We start from the raw sequence: 20,041 nt of genomic DNA, 5'->3' as shown, positions 1-20,041 counted from the left end.
TTTCCAGATATCTAGGGAGTATGCATGTGAAATCTCACTGAGTCAAGAAGATGATCTGGCATGAGGCTATGATTTTAATCAGATGATTTTTATTCTCTCTAATGGGAAAAAAATGTAAAAACATCAGTGACCTCAATTTTTAAAATTCATTCTTCGAAACATATTTCTCAAAGAAATTGTATTAAAAAATGTATTCTGCCCAAATGCCTCTACTCTTGGAAAACTATTGGCAATTAGTGGTCTGCCACGAGAAATTTCTCAGAGCCATCATCATCCACTTGCACGTTACATACTGTGATAATACCCACACCTCCATTCCTGCCTTTGGCCATGACTCCAATCTCAGCCTGTTTCCAGACAAGGCGAATCATGTTTGATAAGGACGTATGTGTGCAGGAGGAAATCTGAGGGAGATATTAAGGTCAAAGCAGAATCTTGCTTTGCAAGTCTATTTTTTATATTTAATATATTCCTTTAGATTCATTCCTTGTGCTGGGGAAAAAAATTATTTGGAAGAAGCTGCTAAGGTAATAAGAAAATATAAATCTTTTGGCTGATTGTGGAAGTTTTTAAATGATGCAGAGAGGAGCTGAGTTTGGGTTTCCAGGTGAGCTAGGAATGAGGATGCACCATGAACTCCCACCCCTACTACCTGGAAGAAACATCACATTTTCTAGACCTCATTTTGCCCATCTTTAAAGGAAGCAAGATGTTTCCTTTTTTACAAGGTGTAAGGAAGCTTAATGAAATCACCATCACAAAGCAACCTTGACAAAAGCCCCATACTGATACAACCTGGTCTCAGGACTAAGATCAATTAACCTGCCTGAAGTCTAGAAGCAATGTCCCTCTTAGGCAGATATAGACAAAATGATGCAGTAGGTCTTATTCATCTTTGCATAGGTGGACTAACTATTCAAAGTGGTTTTCAGCAGACTTGAACTCTGTGGCAAGTGAAGCAGCTAACTTCAAGAAGACAATAGCAAATGATGGGCTCATCTCTGTGGAGCCCCTTGCTTCTCTGAAAGTCTGAATTTCTAAATTTTACCTTTTAGCAAGTCTTGTACATCACATTTTGCAAAAATATTTCCCTGAGAATACACAGTGTGGATGGCCTTAGTACTACATGCCCCTTGGTAGGCAAATGCATTTGACATCTAGTTAGCTAAGACCTGCCTATTGCAGTCCTATTCCCATATATGAGAGATGAAGCTCACCATCTGCACCTCCTTAACATCACCAAATCCTCACTCTCTTCCATTTATCACCTTGTTCCAAATAGCCGAAAGTGAAGTCAACAAATTTTTTCACTTAAACTGCTTTAATCTAATGCAAACCTCTTTCCTATTAGTTCTCACGTCTATCAAACAATCCGCAAACGTCAACTCATTGACTAAACCACTGTAATGTGAAGTTACTATGGGAATGTGTTCATAGTGGAAGCACATTATAAACTGGGTCCTAATGAGTTGGGAAGATTTAAACTGCCCAAGATACATGCGAGCAAACCAGGAAATATAGGAATGACCAGATGTGTCTTGGGAATTGGGAGTCCTTCCATCTTTCTAGATAGAGCCACCTTTCCACTTACCCATCTATTTACTTCCCTTGTTTTTTGTTTGTTTATTTCGTGAGGAAGAGAGAGACAGAGATGGAAAGACAACCATACCAACAAGGTCTCATGCCATGTTCCCTCTGAGTCTTTCCCAGAATTGTGGGCACATGCATGCAGCTGGCATGTACAGAAAGACCCAGGAATTGAACCCTGAGCTTCCACATGGCCACAAATATTGCAGAGTGCTTCACTACCACTGTGCCACAGCAGCTGAGCCCCTTTATTCACTTTTTATTCCTTTATTTAATAAATATTGGTTATCTTCCTCCATGAGTCAAATATTTTCCTAAACATGGCAGACATAATACTCCAAACATGGCCTCTGCTTTCAAAATTCTCCCAGAAAGTTAGACCCTGCCGCATGTAATTATGGACCTGTCTGTGGAGTTGATGGTAGAGTGGGCAGAGTTGAAAAAGAAGAAAGTATGTACAAATTTTGGATCAGCAGAAGGCATGGTGGTTATGGCAGCTGTATCCCACACAGTCAAATGCATGGTTTGACTCCTGGGTCCTGTTGGTTTGAGAAACATGCCGGGTATATGCATGTGTTGCCCAAAATCCAAAGTGAGAGAGGATGGAAAAGGAAGCATTGCATGACCATTCCCCCAAGGGGTGCATTTTCACTTTCTCAGCCTCTCTTTCTCTCTGGCAAGCATGTATGCCTTCTGTAAAAAATTTTCAAAATCTCTGTTGCACTGTGTTTAGAAAACTCTAACATAGGAGGTAATATTTGAGGTAGTCAAGTGTGTGCTCATGGGAGTATATGATAGGGGCAGTAGAACATAAGAATGAGGCAGGTAGAAAACGATATTGAAATTAGGATAATATAGCACAAAAGCCAGGGCAAGCATGACATATTTTTTAAAATTTAATTTAATTTAACTTTTATTTACATTTAATCATTGTAAATCTTTAAGGGATTTTAAGTAACGGGGGTGTGATATATTGGAGATGAAGGGCCAGGATTGGAGATCATTAGACATGAAGATGTTTGCTGAAGTAAAAGATTCTTTAAAGGTGGCTGAATTTTCTTTTTTTCTCTTCTCTCGCTCTCTTTTTTTTTTTTTTTTTTTTTGAGAGAATTTTGCTATAGGTTGTGTGCATTCGCCAGAGAGACAGAAAGCAAGAAATCACCCCTCCACACAACTGGGGTGATGGCCACACCACAATCCCTTTTCCTCCATTCTCCTCTCAGGATCTTGGGCATGCATGCACACATGCCTGGCATGAATTTTAAGTCACCAGGTTTGGGACTCGAACCGTGGCTGACTACATGGGAGTAACCATGTAGTCATGTTGTAACCATTACACCATCTGCTGGTCTCAAGGTAGCTGGATTTTCAAGAGTAAAAATTTCAAATGAGACTCCAGTTTTTAAAGAAACACCAACTTCCCCTCCTCCAAGATTCGTGTGTTGTTCTGGGAAAAATAACAGAAAGTCCAGGACACAGTGAAGCTTGCACACAGGGAATGTGGATTCCTCGAGACTTGCTCAGCATAGAATGTCTGAATGTAAAACTTACAGGCAGTGAGGAAAAAGGTCACCTCACTGTGTAACCCCCTGTTTTAAAAGATTATTTAGAAGCATCCCTGGGGATCTGAGTGTAATTCTGTTCAACCTTTATTTAAAAATCCTCCTCTATGACGACCAATCTTTACTGGCCCCTTAGGTGATAACTTAAGACAGATTCCTCTTTAATAGTTTTATAACAATTTGAGTCACAGGCTCATTCATCTCATTTTATTTCTCATATCCATAAAAAAAGAGTCTTGGGTTTTCACCAGGGAAGAAAAAGGAAATCAGGTAACTGAAAGGAAAGAGCAGATTCCTAAGCCTCTCCAATTGTTTGTGGATCTGCCTAGAGTTCTACTCCTTTGAGACCCCTAAGCCTCAGCATTCTGGATATCAATCCTATGTGCAGATTCTAATCTGCTGCTTAAAGACTGTGTGACCTTGGGAGATTTTTAAAACTCTCTGTGTGGGCCGGCAGGTGTGTGATGGTTGAAAACGTAGATCACACATGGCTGACTCCATGGTTTGAGTCCTGGACCCAGCAGCTTGAAAAATGCCAGGCGTGTGTGTGTATGTGTGTGTGTGTGTGTGTGTGTGTGTGTGTGCATGCCCAACATAAGAGAAGAGTGGAGGAAAAGGAATTGCAGCATGGCCATCCTTTCTGGGAGTGATTCCTCATTTTCTCTCTCTGTCTTTTTCCAGCGAGCGTATGTGCTCTATGGCAAAAATCTAAAAACAAACAGGAAACCAAACCAAAACGACAGAAACAAAAAACTCTCTGTGAAGTTTGTTCATCTGTGCTATGGAGGCAAATATTCCAGACAACTTGTGGGAACCCATTGAAATTACCTGTAACTATGTCTGCCTGAAGAAGACAGTAACTCAGAAACCATAGAAAATCATTATATCCTGACTGGAAAGATCATCATCTTCCTTTCCTATACTGTTCTCCTTTGTAGTTTACCATTTCTCCTTCCTATTTTCCTCTGTTATAGTTGTAAGAAAGAACCAGTTATTGTATATTTCAGTTCCTTTTTTTTTTTAGAGAGATTTTTGCTATAGTGCATGTGTGCTTGCCAGAGAGACAGAAAGTGAGAAATCACCCTCTGGGGAGGTGGCCATAGCACAATCCCTTCTTCTCCATTTTCCTCTTGGGATTTTGGGCATGCACAGACGTGCACCTGGAGCGAGTTTCAGGTCTCCGGGTCTGGGACTCGAACAGCAGTCGACACGTGGGAGACCAGCAGCATAATCATTACACCATTGGCTGGTCCCAGTTCCAAAATTTTCAAAGTAACTAGATTCCAGGAGACCAGCTTACAAAGAGTGGAGAGCACATGCAAAGTCTTCATTCAGGGCTACTCCATAGGCACACCCACTTTAACTGATGTTTATTCTCAGAATTTAATCTGTGTGTGCTGCTAGAGTAGGTCAATAAACTCTGAATTCATCATCAACGTGAGGTCTCTGAGGGAATATACACCCATGTGCAGAAAAGCCAAAGAGCTAAAAGGAAGAAAAAGTTAAATTTCGACATCACTGTGTGGTTTTCCATTAATTGAAAAATGAATGCTGAGGCCAGTGGTGGTTAAAAGCACTGGATTCCCACATGGCCGACTGTGGTTCAAGCCCTAGAACTGGCAGCTTCATTCCTCACTTCCTCTCTCTCTCTGGTGGGAGCATGTGCCCTATAACAAATTTTTAAAATAATAAAAATAATAATTAATTAAATTAAATAAATGATTCTTAGGGAAAAAAGAAAAGTAAAAGGATAGCTTCTTTTCACGATTGATTAAGACAGTGGTTTGGAGTTGCCGACAAATGAGTGTCCTTGTGACATTGACGGGGGGTGGTGGGGGGAGGCACATCCTCAGTTGAAAAATGAAGGCTAGGGTCAAATTCTGAGAATTTCAGATCCTGGAGAGGTAGAAAGTAAGTACAAGACACTGATTCTTCAGCCGGTAAATGTAGCTCAAGGCTGAATTTTCAAACTCTTTCAACCCTAGCTAAATATAACTCAGAGATTTGAATTCCTATAAACTCATATTACATTTATCCACAGTATGAGGGTCACATACTAAGTACTTTTTCCAAACATAAAAAGGTCCCGGGCCATGAATTGGTTCTCTTTCAGCATATTTCACCAATGTTTCTTTAGTTGTAAATAGCAGTGATATTTCTATTAAATTCATTTTATTGCTTGGTGGCATATCTACTCCAAATATGATCTCATTATCTGCAAGGAGGCAGATTCCCACTGGACCCCTCCAAATTAGGCCATCTCACTCCCTTGTTTATGCCTTTTAAACTTATTCATACATGGGCAATGTTATCTCATCCTTCGGAGGGCAGAAACTCACCGATCTGCTCTGCAGAAGATAAAGAAAAATGAAGCTAATATTTCTCGTTGCTACGCCCATATTTACTGCCTCACCACAACAGAGCTCTTTCTACTCCCCTCTTTGATGGGCGCTAATGCAGAGCCAATGCATTTTGTTCCGAGTGCTGTTTAAGGTGCCCACAGATAAATTTTCCACCCTGCTCTGTATCAAAAACATCTTGCAAGTCTAGGTAAATTATATGCCACCACTCCAGTTTTGTCTACTAATTTTTTAATGTACATGAAATATTCAGGGTGATTTGTGAGGCATGAAATTCCTCTCGTGAATCCATCCTGACACCTCCCTGGCTGAGAATACATTTCTAAAGTCTGCCCACCTCATCTGGGGCTGAAGTTTTCTAACTAGAATAAAAATCCACTGGCTGAACAGATAGAAAGATGGAATTTAAAAGCCTTCCCCACTCCCCGGGGCTCTCTGCTGGTCCTCTGCTTCCTCCTTTGCTGACAATGGGTTTTGGAATCTTTGTAAGTCCTCCTTGTGTCTTCTTCCCCATGATATGTTTACTGGAATAGAAGGATGGAGAAACTGGAGCAGGAGTGACTTTTCAAGCTTTTGGACTCCTCAAAACCCTACATATTCTGGGTTATTTCCCTAGTCTGTGAACTGGAGGTGAAACCAAAAGCATGAAAAAAAGCTCTTCAAATGTAAAAGAGAATACAAGGCTGAAAACAGTAAGAATAAGGTCATGGCTTTCAGGCATCTGAACCAGACAGATAAAAATGGCTCACACATTTTAATCAACTTATGTAATGCAAAGAAATGGGGCTGGATTTCCAAGTTTACCCACATTAGTGGCAAGACCCAAAACATATAATTTAAGCTTTCAATACTTCTATTGACGTTCCTGAAATTTGGAAAAATGAGCGTCACTTTCATAGGGTTACTGAAAGTATTCAAAGAATTAATGCGTCTATGTGCCCAGAACACTATAGGGCTCAGTCCACATTAATTTCCTTTCATCCCTTCTAGTCATTTCGGTCCTGCCTCTTTTCACTATACCACCCTACTTTGTAGTTGGAATAGCATCCGTGCAGAGAGTTGTTTGGCTGGCCATTTATGTGCATTTTTCACTTTTGATGCTTCCAACAGGACTCTATAGTGGCTATTAGCATTCCCATTCAACAGAGGAAATTCTGAGGTTGCAAAGGTTACAAAAATTGTCAAAGGGCACATCTTCTATATATCATAAAGCCAGGGCTCTAACCCCAATGGTGGTCTCAAATCCTTTGTGCTAATTAAATATACTTCCCCATTGTTCTTTATATTATTTGACTTTCATCTGTAAAAAGAAAGAAAAAAATATCCCTAGACTATAGTATCTCCCTTTTCCTTTTTTCTATTATATTATACCAGCATCTCAGGTTGCTCTGAATGTCTGACTACTCGATGTCTTTGGGGCTGCCCCATTGCCACTCTAATTTGATAAGGTTTTTAAGAACTACATGTTTTTTTAGCAGTTAGAAGTTTGTTACTATTTCAAGACATTGCTCATTGCCACTTTTGCAATATGCATTCCTTTCTTGCATTTTGTTTTTTTTACAAACCCATTCTATATTTTTATATCTTTGATGACAGCTTAGGGTTTTAATATCTTGTATTATTGGCCATTTATTCTTTGCTTTATTTATTCATTTTTTCTTCTACTTCTCCTATTTATCACTGAATAGTTTCCCTACTTTTTTCATATGCATTAAGTTATTAACTCCATCCATTTCTTTCCTGTCTTCACCTACAGTAACATTATTTCACATATTTATTTCTCTTCAACTTTGTCTACTGGAAAACCTCTATCTTGTATTCATTTTTTCATCTTAGCTGCCATATACTCTTATTGTTAACCTAATTATGAGCATAATGCAATTTTGATTGTGATTTTTCAGGTTTCCCCTTCAATAACTTGAGTCATAACCTCTTTAGTTGCAAAGTCTGGTACTTTTATCCCTTAGAAATATGAAGAAAATACTGAATTAAAAGAGCCATTCTTCCCTACATCACAAATATTCTGCCACTATTATTTCCCTCCTTTATCCTCTGCCACCTAAGCTGCATTTGGTAATTAGAAATGACCCAGTTTAAAAACCCTTGTACTTTTGTTCAGTTGTGAAAGTGGACTGTAGTTGTTAGACCTCTAAGTGTGCTGGTCATGTTCGGCATTAATCTTGGCATAGCAAAATTAGAGATTGTGAGCCTCGGAAGATCCTTGAAGTGTCATTTTGAAAAAGAATTAAACAGAATTGTGCAATTAAAATACCTAGAAAGGATCACTTCACCAGCTGTGCTATTGTGAAGACGTTCCTTAACTTTGCTAAGTATTTCCTCCCCTACAAGACAAGAAGTTCGAAAGTGTATATTTATTTTGTGGAACTGTGGTGTGGCACAGTTGAATCAGAACTTGTAGAAAAAGTCTAACATGATCCAGGCACTTAGAATCTCCTCAAATAAATGCCAGTTAAATATGAATCTGGTACCATGACAGGGTCGAACCTTGACAATTCTTGAGTATCAACACTCTATAGTCAAACAGTCTATATTTGATTGAGCAATTCAAGTGCCAGTAACCTCACAACCTTCTAGGTTTACTTGTTTCATCTCCAGATAATATTGACTCCTAAAATGTTCATTTAGTTTTGGGCAGGGCCTATACCACAGTTCAGGATATTTAGTCAAAACTGATCTTCATATAAACAGCTAACATCTGGATCCATCCAAAGTTCACCCATGGCTCTTGTTTCTCTTTTCCTTCTAGGCCACACAAATACTTCAGATATTTTAATAGTATTCAAAACCACCCCAGCTCCTTCAATAACACCTCATGTTTCCATGGTTTCCATTTCTTATCCTCTCCTCTTTACTCTGGATTATTCAAATATATAACATCATAGGGTCCCAGACCTGAAAATACTTCTACAGCTTCTATAGTGCACAGTAGGATGCAAGTGTCACCCTACTTGTTCTAGAAAGTCTGCTTCTCTTTATAAAGCTCAAGGTCAAAATAATTTTTTAGCAGCTACACCAAGCAATAATTCATTTAAATTAAGTTTATAGTCACCAGAATCCTCAGTTTATTTTCCTCCATCTACACTCAGGAAGTTGATTTTTGTGATTCAGACTCAGAGCCTCACATTTACCTTGGATCCATCTGTTTCATCAGAACAATGTTTTGTGATTCCAAGAGATCAGAGATTACCCATAAATTTCATTTATCCATTAAAAAAAATGTTTTTTGAGGACACAGTTGCTTCAGGTTCTGAGGTTAAATTGTTGGGACACATCTTTTCCTATATTACAGTTTAACAGCTTTAGCAGAGTGGGTAGTCATTAAACAACTGGTCCAACAGCAATAATAAAGGTGGTATGAAGGACTGTAATAGGGATGTGAATTAGTGTAAGACTTCTGGGAAATCTTCCTCATGTACATAACTTTAATTTCTAAATGACAGGGCAATTCCTACAAGTTTGAAAAATAAATAGGACTGTTTCATGCAAAAGGAAAGATATGTGGGAAGGTTTTGGAAGACAGAAGTATAGAAAATCCTTGGATTTTATACAAAAGCTCAAATATCAAGGTGGTAGGAAGAAAACGGCAATACAGATAAGTACATGGTGATAAGTCAGGATCTTATTTGAAGCGATATGTATGTTCTTTAAGGACCGTGAGGGTCTTTTTTCAATTTTGTGTTTTAGAGGTTTTGGTTTTGGGCACATGCAATCACCAGAGAGAGAGACAGAGACAGAGACTGTGAGAGTGAAAGTAATAAATTAAGCCCCAGGAAGAGATGGCCACACTGCAATACCTTTTCTTCCATTCTTCTCCTGGGATTTTCGGACTACACGCACACCTACCTGGTATGAGTTTCAAGTCACTGGATCTGGGACTTGAACAGCAGTTGGCCATGTAGGAGTTTGCAATGCAACCACTATGCAATCTGCTTTCTCAAAGACTGTGGAGTTTAAAAAAAAAAAAATTAAGAGAAATAAATAGCGACTAAAGGTTTTTAAATATTGGGATCAGGTGGGGCACATTAGATTTGCATTTTTAAAAGGATATTTGGGATGGTATAGTGTAAAAAGAAGAAAAAAAATCATAAATTGAGAATAAGAAAGACATGTGGTAACTGATGGTTGTAGCAACAGTCCAGAGCAATAATTGTACCTTGGACATTGGTGGCAGCAGTGAAGAGAAGAAATGGCCAGTTTTTGTTTGTTTTTGTTTTTAAGTTTTGTGGGTTTTTCCCCCGCTAAAGAGTGTGTGTGTTCACTGGAGAGAGACATAGAGAAGGGAAGTGAAAACTCATCCCCCCAGAGGGATGGCCACACCACAGTTCTTTCTCCTCCAGTCTCTTCTTGGGATTTTGGACACGCACGCACACACCAGCATGATTTTCAGGCATCCAGGTCTGCAATTTGAACTGCCGTTGGCCATGTGGCAATCTAGCACCTTAAACACTATGCCACCTATTAGTCTCAGAAATGGCTAGATTTTAAGGGTCATTCAGAAAGTGGATTATATAAAATGTAGATATTGACTGGAAAAAGAGTGGAGAAGGGAAACAAGTATAAAGCATAATACCCATGTTTCCAATGTGCACATATGAGAGATAGTTGGGCTATTTACCAAATTGGAGAAAAATAGAAGTTAGAATGATGCAATGGGGGAGCAAAAATTATTTGAGACATGCTGAGTTTGAAATACCCACTAGCTGTGTAGAGTCTTTGGGTTGACCGTTCATTATTTTTTCTAGTTTTCTCTTTTCTGCAGATATACTTCTCCTTTGTGTTTCTTAATAGATCTTAATGTTCGATGACTAGTGATACTAGCAAAGCTAAAATCGTTCTCCTGATACCGCGTGTTCACATGCATGTGTGCACATATGTGTGTAAAGAGAGCAAAAGTGAGAGATCAAGAAAGGAAATGTGAATTGATTTGCTTATGTATATATATTTTTTCCCTGAGGTTGTCCTAATAGCACAACACAAGAACCTATTTTTCTTATATTAGCGTTGACGTAAAAAAATTCTTATTTAATGAATTTGTGCTCAAAACCAAGCTCTCAAACTCTCACCTGTCGAGTTGATTTAGCATCAGACTTCTTGATAAAGTAACTACCCAATTACCAGATTTTTATAATTGCTACATCGGGGCATTAAGCTTGAAAAATATGCATGTTCATGACCTAAGAGTCTCCTACATTTTTTACCCCTCCATTTTGAGTTTGAAAAATTGGCATGAAAATTGTTTTCTGACACTTCTTTTGAACCCTTAAATTATGTATCTATGACTAATAGCGATGTCTCAGGATGTTCTCTTAGAGAGGAAATCTAGTTTGAAAATCTGTCTTTTGTTTTTCATTCTGTAATTTCCTAAAAAGATCAGTGCAGGGGTGTTCTTAGCTCCCAACCCTCCTGCAATACACATAAGCACACTCCTCCCCTGCTAAAATTCACTTTATTTATAATACTCAACAATTTATTTTCTCCAATATATTCATGTATTCAAAATTAAAGCAGCAGCAGGAAAATTGGGAGAGGCCTCCACATTGAAAGAATACACAACAGAATTTAAAGTTAAACCAAGGCTACACGTAGCTGAATATCAGCCCTGAGTGCTGTTATTAGACAAGCAGCAGTGTAAACTCACTTCAGGTAAAGGCTGAGTTTGAACTGCTCACTGCCATGGTGGCAACACATACCATACTATATTGCAGCAGTAGCTAGTCACCAAATACTGACTCCTGGATGAAGTTACACCTGACCCTAAACCATCTTCCTTTCTCTGATTTCCCTGGCTCTGTTCAGGCTTGTCTGCTCCTTATTTATGTATTTTTTAAAAAGTTTACTCACTTATTCTTTCCATGAGAGAGAAAGAGACATAGAAAGAGAGGGATAGATACCTCCAACAGAGTCCTAATGCCAAGATCTACTCTCAGATCCAGCCAACCTGCTGTGCACAGAAAGTCTCAAGCACTCAAATTAGAGACCTTCCCACATGGGTTCAGCTGCATTATTTTTGTGCCACCATCTGGCACCATCACCTGTGTCTTTAAATTCTTATTCCTTATCTCTAGAGACATCAACCATAAAACCAGGCTCTGAAGATACTCACGCTGTATGGCCTTTTTCTTGAGCCTTTTCTTTAACCAATTCTGTGCTTATGATCTAAACTTGTGACCAGTCTATAATCACAGTCCCCAACTTAGGCTTGCAGTTTCAACCAGACCCTTCATCTTAACACTTAGCTGTGCTTCTTTACTCTCTGGTATTTGAATCTGAATCTCAATGATGCAAGTGTGAATTTCTGTTCAGACAGGGATCCCTGCTATAAAGATATAGCCCTTCCCTGTAAAGTGATGTCTCCACAAGTTTCTTAAACTCCAAGTGGTCACTTGGCCACCTGAACACACTACTGCACTCTCCCAACACATGCCCTGTCTTTCCCACATTAGACTTTTGTGTTCAGCTCTCTCTAATAGCTGAACTGCTGCTTGCTCTTACCCTATCTCCATCTACCCTGTTCCTCTAGTCCCTGGTCTGAGTATCACTTTACTTGGACAAATAATGTGTTCCCTGTCACTATATATAATCAGAGACAAGGCAACTTGCGACAGGAATTTTGCAGAAGTAACCCAAGTAGTAACTAATGGGTCAAATTAAGTTATCTTTTCATAAACAATTTTTGAACACTTATTTATTTTTTTCATGAGAGAGAGAGAGAGAGAGAGAGAGAGAGAGAGAAGAGAGACAGACAGACAGAGAGAGGTATCCCTAACAAGGCTTCAACGTTGTGATTATCCTCAAGCTGCAGCTGGCTCAAGCCATGGGCATACATGTACACAGTGTGCTCAGGAAGGTGCCTGGAAGGGAATTCAAGATCTTTCCCAAGTGGATCCAACCACACTACTGCTGTACCACCACTTAGTTCCAAATTAAATTATATTTGATGTCAATTTCAATCCTGAACTTCTGACTACACAAAATATTTCCCATAAAATATATAGTAGTCAAAGTTTGCCTCAGTCATGCTATTTTTTATGAGTGATTCAGAACTCTATTAGAGGATTGGAGATTAAATATAAAATTTAAGTAGAAGGATTTTGTCCTTTACTGAATGGAGGGACTGAATCATTCTATAGTGCAGGTTTTCAGTGAGAATGGCTAAATATCTGAGAAGATGCCTGAGGGACCCTTTCTGACTATTCCACAATGTCTTTATATCTCACAAGATGTTTTATCTAATCACAGAGCCTTCCCCATGGAGATGCTGCATTAGTCTTCTATGTAATGTGTATTTTGTCCTTGTCTGGATGAAGTCATTCTGTGATTTTTTTTTGTTCCCCATGGGATAATATCTGAAATCTGAGACATGGATTCAAAGCCCATGAGGACATTGGTCTCTTCTTTCTTAAGTTTTAGCTCACACAATGCCCCCTTCTGGAGCATGAGTTTCAGCATTCCAAGATAGATAAGATTTCATGAGCAAGCCAAGCTACCTCAGCATTCTTGACTTTTGCCTTCAAGGTTCCTGTTTTGGATCCTTCTTTCTCTCCATCTCCCAAAATCCTACCCTTTTCTGACATTTACCTTGAGTATTACCACCCTTGAGCATCCTCTTTTAATCCAGATTATCTTTCTCTATAAAGAAGAATCATTTTATCCTCTGGGTCCCCAACACAAATGGCCTTCCTTGGAGTGCATGTCGTTGAGCTAATATTATTTTTGTATCTCTTTTTCTCAATGAGGTCTACACAGTAGAAATCCAGATCTCATTCATCTTTACATCTTCTTCGTCTATCACAATTCCAGACATCAGTGAATAGATGATAGATAGTTGAATGTATATATGTAAATGTATTAAATAAATAAGATAAACATACTTAAATTCATATATGCCAACTTTCTAAATAATTTCATAGTTGTAGATAAAAAGTTTCAAAATTATAAATTTCTTGACTTTTTAATATGATGTTATTGTAAATATTCCAAAATCACTATATTATCACTTTGCAAAATTATTTGAACTTATGGTCTTCCAAGGCTTTTTTTAATCTACTCCAAATGATCCTTAATTTCAAACTCATGTCAGCAAAACCTTATTTCTTCACCACGACCCTTCTATATCTTCAAAGTTAATTGTACTCTTGTAATCTCTCTCAAATCTATTGATAGTATTTCACAAAGATACAAATTATATCCTCTAAACTCTTAGCAAAATGATAGGACTATTTGACATCATCAAGATGGAAGTCTATGTAAATTTCTACTCTTTCTTGTATACAATTGATGGACAAAATCCTGACAAATGAAATAGTATTTTAATCTATATGAATCACTTTGAACTTTAATTTGGCTAATGTGATATGTCATTTACCAAGCTCTGACAAATTTACAATACTTTGCAGCTGTCTGCCAAGCGGTAACACAACAGTGTCACCCAAGGCCTCTTTGGCTGTCATACATGGCCCAGTGGCCCCAAATCTCATTCACATTGACTATGACTTTATTTCCTTTTCATGCCTTTAGCACTTAACTTTTTATCCCTCCTTATCTTCTCCACATTCCTTTTTTCTCTTTCTGTGGCTCTTGACTGATTGTCTATTTCAGATTACAGAGATTAAGAACAAAATCTTTGTAATAATTAACAATGAAGTGGTTACTAAGATCAATTTCTTCTCCATGAGATAATACTGGTTTATTTCTCACTTCTCTAGCACTGCCTTAGACATTTCACATACTTCTAGGAGAAATGCTCACATCATGGAATTGCTCTGATGTCTAAATGAGGCTCATGCAAAGTGCAACATCTGGAAAATGGTGAAGTGCGCATTTATGTTGAGATCTCCATTCTGGGTTTCCCAGAATGTCTGCCCAGAGCTATCTCAAACAGAGAACAGACTTTGACTTAGAAAAATCTAAGATCCTGCAAATCAGGAATCATCTTAGTTGTGTTTGTTTTTCCACCCTTTTTGAAACTTCTTGGAATAGAGTGTGTGAAGAAGCTAATGTGGATCTAACCTACTATGTGCCAAATACTTCCCTAATCATTCTGCAGATAGTTTCTCATTTGAACCTCATAGTTAATTCTACAAGGTAGGATTACTAGCTTCATTTCTCAAAAGGCAAGAACAAGACTGAGATCTGAAATAGATTATGATGTGAGATCTCAATGCTTCTAAATGTCAGATGTGTACGCCTCCAAAGTTATGTTGTATTACCAAAGAAAAAATCTCACATTGAGACTAGACTAAGGTTCTCTTTTCTGAAGTATTTCCTTTAGGATGTTAAAAAGAGTTACAAGGTGGGGATACTTTCTGTGATTAACTTGGTTTGGGAAACACTAGATAACACGAACAAATGAAATGCACTCTTTTTTTTGCAGGACTCCTCAGAATCTCGGATGAGATAATATATTCAGCTATAGTTGATGATTTAGCCCTGATTTAAGGAAATGGTATATAAGTAAATGTCCAATTGTTCTTCTAAAGGACCTAGTATATCAATATGTTTCATATTATTCAGCGAAATAACCAAGTATCAAAACTCTTCTTTTGGTGCATACACTATGCCATTACTAAATCTTGTGAGACACGTGGGCATCCTCAGCAAATATTAGAGTGGTGTTTAATGAGAACAGAGATACACAAAACATGCATTTTCTAGTAGCATTTTCCCCCAGTTTATTGTGTGGTGCATGGCTCTTGGGTACCAGAACCTCAGACATACCATTGCTGTAAATCACCTGAGAAAGGTGATCATTAAATAGATTAAAATGCATGAAAATTACCTAAATGTAGACCATTATATTAAATGAAGCAGCTTCAGTATAGTGCCCTGATGGCTCCAGGAACTTTATTTAGATTATAACTGTACCAGTATTGTTCAAACCACATGATTAAGGAGAATATTACAAATCTTATACCCCACCCCCTTCTACTAAGGGCTTGCAATTGAAATTCCTCTAAGGCTTAATAAACAGTTACCTCCAAGAAGGCACTTTGAAACTGACTTTCTAGACCAATCTGCATTTCGATGTGGTTCAGAGCAAAACCTTATCTCTGTGTGGCATGTTTGCAGGAATAACAATGTTTAAATAATGTCTGAAATGGAGCATAAAAATCCTTTGTAACTCAAATGGACATATTGAGAAATCTTAAGCTTCAGCTCACATTACCTTTTTGATATTTCTTTCAAAGACTGACAGTAAGACATCATCACTTCCAGAAAGTAACTCTCCAAGAGCCCTGTGCATATTTTTGATGTAGTTTTTTCTTGCAAACTCTCCTCATAACTCTAATAAATGCCAATTTGGGGAGCAGGAGTGGTTAGAGTTCTAAATTTTTCATCAAATTCTATGTGAGATTGAAGTAGTCTGCCTATTTCATTCTGTCTAACCCTGTCATTGTAAAAGGGGATGGTGAACAGTGTACTTGAGTGTGTCTTCAAAAAATACCTTTTAATTGGAGTCATTTAAGAAGTGCTGGATAAGATCTTTTTGGCAGGGGAAATAATCAGCCAAGGTGTTTTTTGTTTGTCTGTTTGTTTTGTTTTGTTTTGTTTTCCATTATGTCAAGTATATTTCATTCTCATATTAAGTCATTTTTATCTCACTGAGGCTAGAGCAAGAAAGGGAAGGGAAGAGAAGGGAGCTTTTGTTGTCCAAGTGTCTATTTAGTGCCAAGTACTGTGCTTTGCTTTGCATTTTCCATTTTATAGCAATTTGTGGCATTTAATCCTCATAATGACATTTCCAGGAAGACACTATTGACTCATTTAGTAGTTAATAAAACTGAAGCATAAAAGGATTAGCTAAAAGGCCATCATGGAAGAATCAGATTTTGAACCTATTTCCATCTTGAATAAGTTTCTGCTCTCCCCATTATTTTCTTCTGTTTTATTGAGTGTCACACCCATGTCAACACAGAGCATCAATAAACAAGTTCTAAAGACACTTTGGAAGCTGTTCTGCTGGAAGCCTTGGTTGAGGTGTCAGAATGGGAGTTGCGATTAAGCCTTGCTTGATCCCTTTTGCAAAAGAGAAGAAGAATGAGAAAAAAAGCAACGATGAACAAAATACTTAGATGTGTCAAGTACTCTGCTTAGGATTTTATTGGGTTGTCAGAAAAGTCATGACACATTTTTGCATAGAAAACAGAAAAAATACCTGTGTTATTTAATCCTCCTTACAATCTCATAACATAGGTGATGTTATTTCAGTTTTACAGATGCGAAGACTTGAGGGCGAAAGGTAAGCTACCAAAGGTTATGTATGTACTAAGGCGTAGAACTGTGGTTAGATCCAGACTGCATGAAAACCAGAGTCCACCACAGGAGTACGGAGTACTGTTTTCAAGTTAAATAGCCAAAGGACATGGATTTTTTATTTTTTTGTTTGTCTTTTTACCTGTATTTTTAAAGCAACTTTATTGAGATAATTCACTTGCCATATACAAATCGTTTGTAATATAAAATTCAATGATTTTAATAAAGTCATTGAATGATCAGATCCACAATCTAATTTTAGAACATTTATATACCTTTGAAAAGAAATATACCTTTGAAAAGAAATCCATGAGCAGTTCACTTCTTATTCTTAGTCCTCACAATCACAAATCTACTTTCTATCTGTATTGATATATATGCCTATTCTGTACATTTCAGATAAATGGGTTCGAAAAATATATGTCCTTCTGTGACTGATTCATCCATATTGTAGCACATATCGGTATTGTATTTTATTTATCTAATCATCATTGGGTTAATTACCCAATTGTAATTGTTAATTACCCAATGACCCACTTTTTGACTATTACAATCAATGATGCTATATACACATTTGTATATAAGTTTTTGTGTGGATATTTTTGATTCTCTTGGGCATATTACACTAAAAGGTGGAATTGCTAGGTCATAGGATAACACTGTCTAACATTTTGAGTTACTTTCAAAGTGTTTCCCTAAGTAACAGCACTGTTTTATATTTCTACCAGCATTGTATAAGGTTCCAATTTCCCTACATTCTCATCAACATTTGTTATTATCTATCCTTTTGATTTTACCCATCCTAGAAAATATGAAGTGGTATTTATTTTGTCATTTTGATTCATATCTACATAATGACTAAGTGATGTTGAGCATGTATTCATGTACTTATTAACCATTTTTGTACCTTTTACAAGAAAAGTCTATTAAAATTGTCTGCCCACTTTTTTCTTTGTGTTGTCTTTATGTTGTTGAGTGGGAAACTGCCATTTCATTTATTTTTCTTTTGATGAGAGATTTTTGTTGTAGAGTGCATGCACTTGCCAGAGAAACAGAAAGATACAGAGACAGAAAACAAGAAATCACATCCCAGGAGGGGTGGCCATGCCATTGTCCCTTTTCCTCCATTCTCCTCTCATGCTTGGTGTAAGTTTAAGACACTGGGTCTAGGACTCGAACTGCTGTTGACTACATGGGAGTCCAGTGATTAAATATTATGCCCTCTGCTGGTTTCTAAAGTTGTCTTTTCACTTAATGTACCTTTTTCAGCATGATTTTTAATGTTGACATCCCTTAATTTAGCTAATATTTTCGTCACTTATGATTTTATTATTTATTCATTTTTATAATAGAGAATGCATGCACATGCATGAGAGAGAGAGAAAAAGAGAGACACCCTAAATAGGGTCTTGTCACACTGTGACCTCTTTATCCCAGCCCTCCATCTCATTAAGATCTTGGGCGCCCACATACACACACTCAGTGTGCTTTTAGGCCAACTGAGGGAGTCAAACCCATAGTCAGTCATATGGTCTCCAGCACTAGAGTTCGGTATACTAAGGATTGTACCACCTTGACTGGACCAGTTGTACTTCCAATATCAAATCTAGAAAGTCATTGCCCAATCTAAGATCCTAAAGAATTACTCTTATGTTTTTACTAAGATTTTTAAAGTTTTAGTTCTTACATTTAAGTCTATGTCCCATTCTGAGTTAAATTTTGTGTATAGTGTAAAGTAGCAGTCCAGTTTTATTATTCTGCACATAGATACCCAGGAGTTCTCAAACTATTTGTTGAAAGAACATGAGACAGGGGCCAGTAGACGGCATAAGGTTATGTCACTGGACTCCCACATGGCTGACCGCAGTTTGATTCCCAGACCTGGAGAGTTGAAAATCATCCTGGGCACAAGTGTGTTCATTCCCAGGATCCCAGGAAAAGAATGGAGGAGAAGGGAGTGTGGGATGATCATCTCCCTGGAGGGTGATTTCCCACTTTCCCTCTCACCATTTTTATCTCTGTCTCTCTCTGTCTCTGTCTGTCTCTCTCTCTTTCCCCAGCAAGTGCGTGTTTGCCCTATGGCAAAAACCTCTTATAAAAAAGAAAGAAAGAAAGAAAGAAGAAAGAGAGAAAGAGAGAAAGAGAGAAAGAGAGAAAGAAAGAAGAAAGAAAGAAAGAAAGAAAGAAAGAAAGAAAGAAAGAAAGAAAGAAAGAAAGAAAGAAAGAAAGAAAGGAAGAAAGAAAGAAGAAAGAAAGAAAGAAAGAAAGAAAGAAAGAAAGAAAGAAAGAAAGAAAGAAAGAAAGAAAGAAAGAAAGAAAGAAAAAGAAAGAAGGAAAGAAAACACATGAGACAGTCCTGGTTACTGATTGTCCCTTCTTTATTTAATAGCAGTGAGAGCTTGAACAAGTTACTCAATATTGGTTTCCTCATCTGTGAGGCTACTGATAAATCTCTCTTAATGCTGATGTTAAGAAAAAAATAAGAATTTCCACCTGAACCCCTTGCACTCTTCCCAGATATGGTCATTATCCAATAAATCTCTAAAAGCCCACAGCTTTAGAGCATCTCACTAAACTCAAATGAGTAATTGCAACACAGTATGTTTAAACAGATAAAGAACAATTTAATGAATTTAAACTCTCCAGACCCCAAGAGGGATACTATTCTATATTCTTCATTTGTTAAAGGACATAAATATGAAGATGTTATTGAATGTCAGATATTTGAGAAGGAAAGCATTTTAAGTTAATGGACACTCTTGTGATAAATGAAAATTGTTATCTATTTTGCAGGTAAGGCATTCCAAGTCTCTATGTTTTTATATGTGTATGTGTGTGTGTGTGTGTGTGTGTGTATGTTTATATGTATATATATGCACCAGACTTTACTGTCTCTGTGAAGGAGATATTAGAAAGGATTCCATTTCTTGAGCAGCACTTACATTCTGACCTCTATATTGTATTTCCTTTACAGGCTCCTGTAAATTTGAGTATATGGTTCTGTGTTTGCTGTGTTTCTTCCCACCCTCAACACCAAGAGAGATTTTCATTTTGTTTCTAAAAAATCTATTAAATATTTTTACTTTGCTTCTAACATGGCTGCTTCTCCCTGGCTATTAAGATGAATAGACCCACGTCATTCTTTAGATAAGGTATTTACGTCAGTAATTGATATAACTCAAAGCAGAGAACTGCATGCTTCTTGATGCTCCCAGACCTTGGGATGGAGTGTTGGATATAGCTTTGTGTCCTCTCCTG

This window comes from Tupaia chinensis, unplaced genomic scaffold (genome assembly GCF_000334495.1).
Source record: "Tupaia chinensis unplaced genomic scaffold, TupChi_1.0 Scaffold000463_1, whole genome shotgun sequence".
Taxonomy (NCBI): Eukaryota; Metazoa; Chordata; class Mammalia; order Scandentia; family Tupaiidae; genus Tupaia; species Tupaia belangeri.
This window is presented reverse-complemented; position numbering follows the sequence as displayed.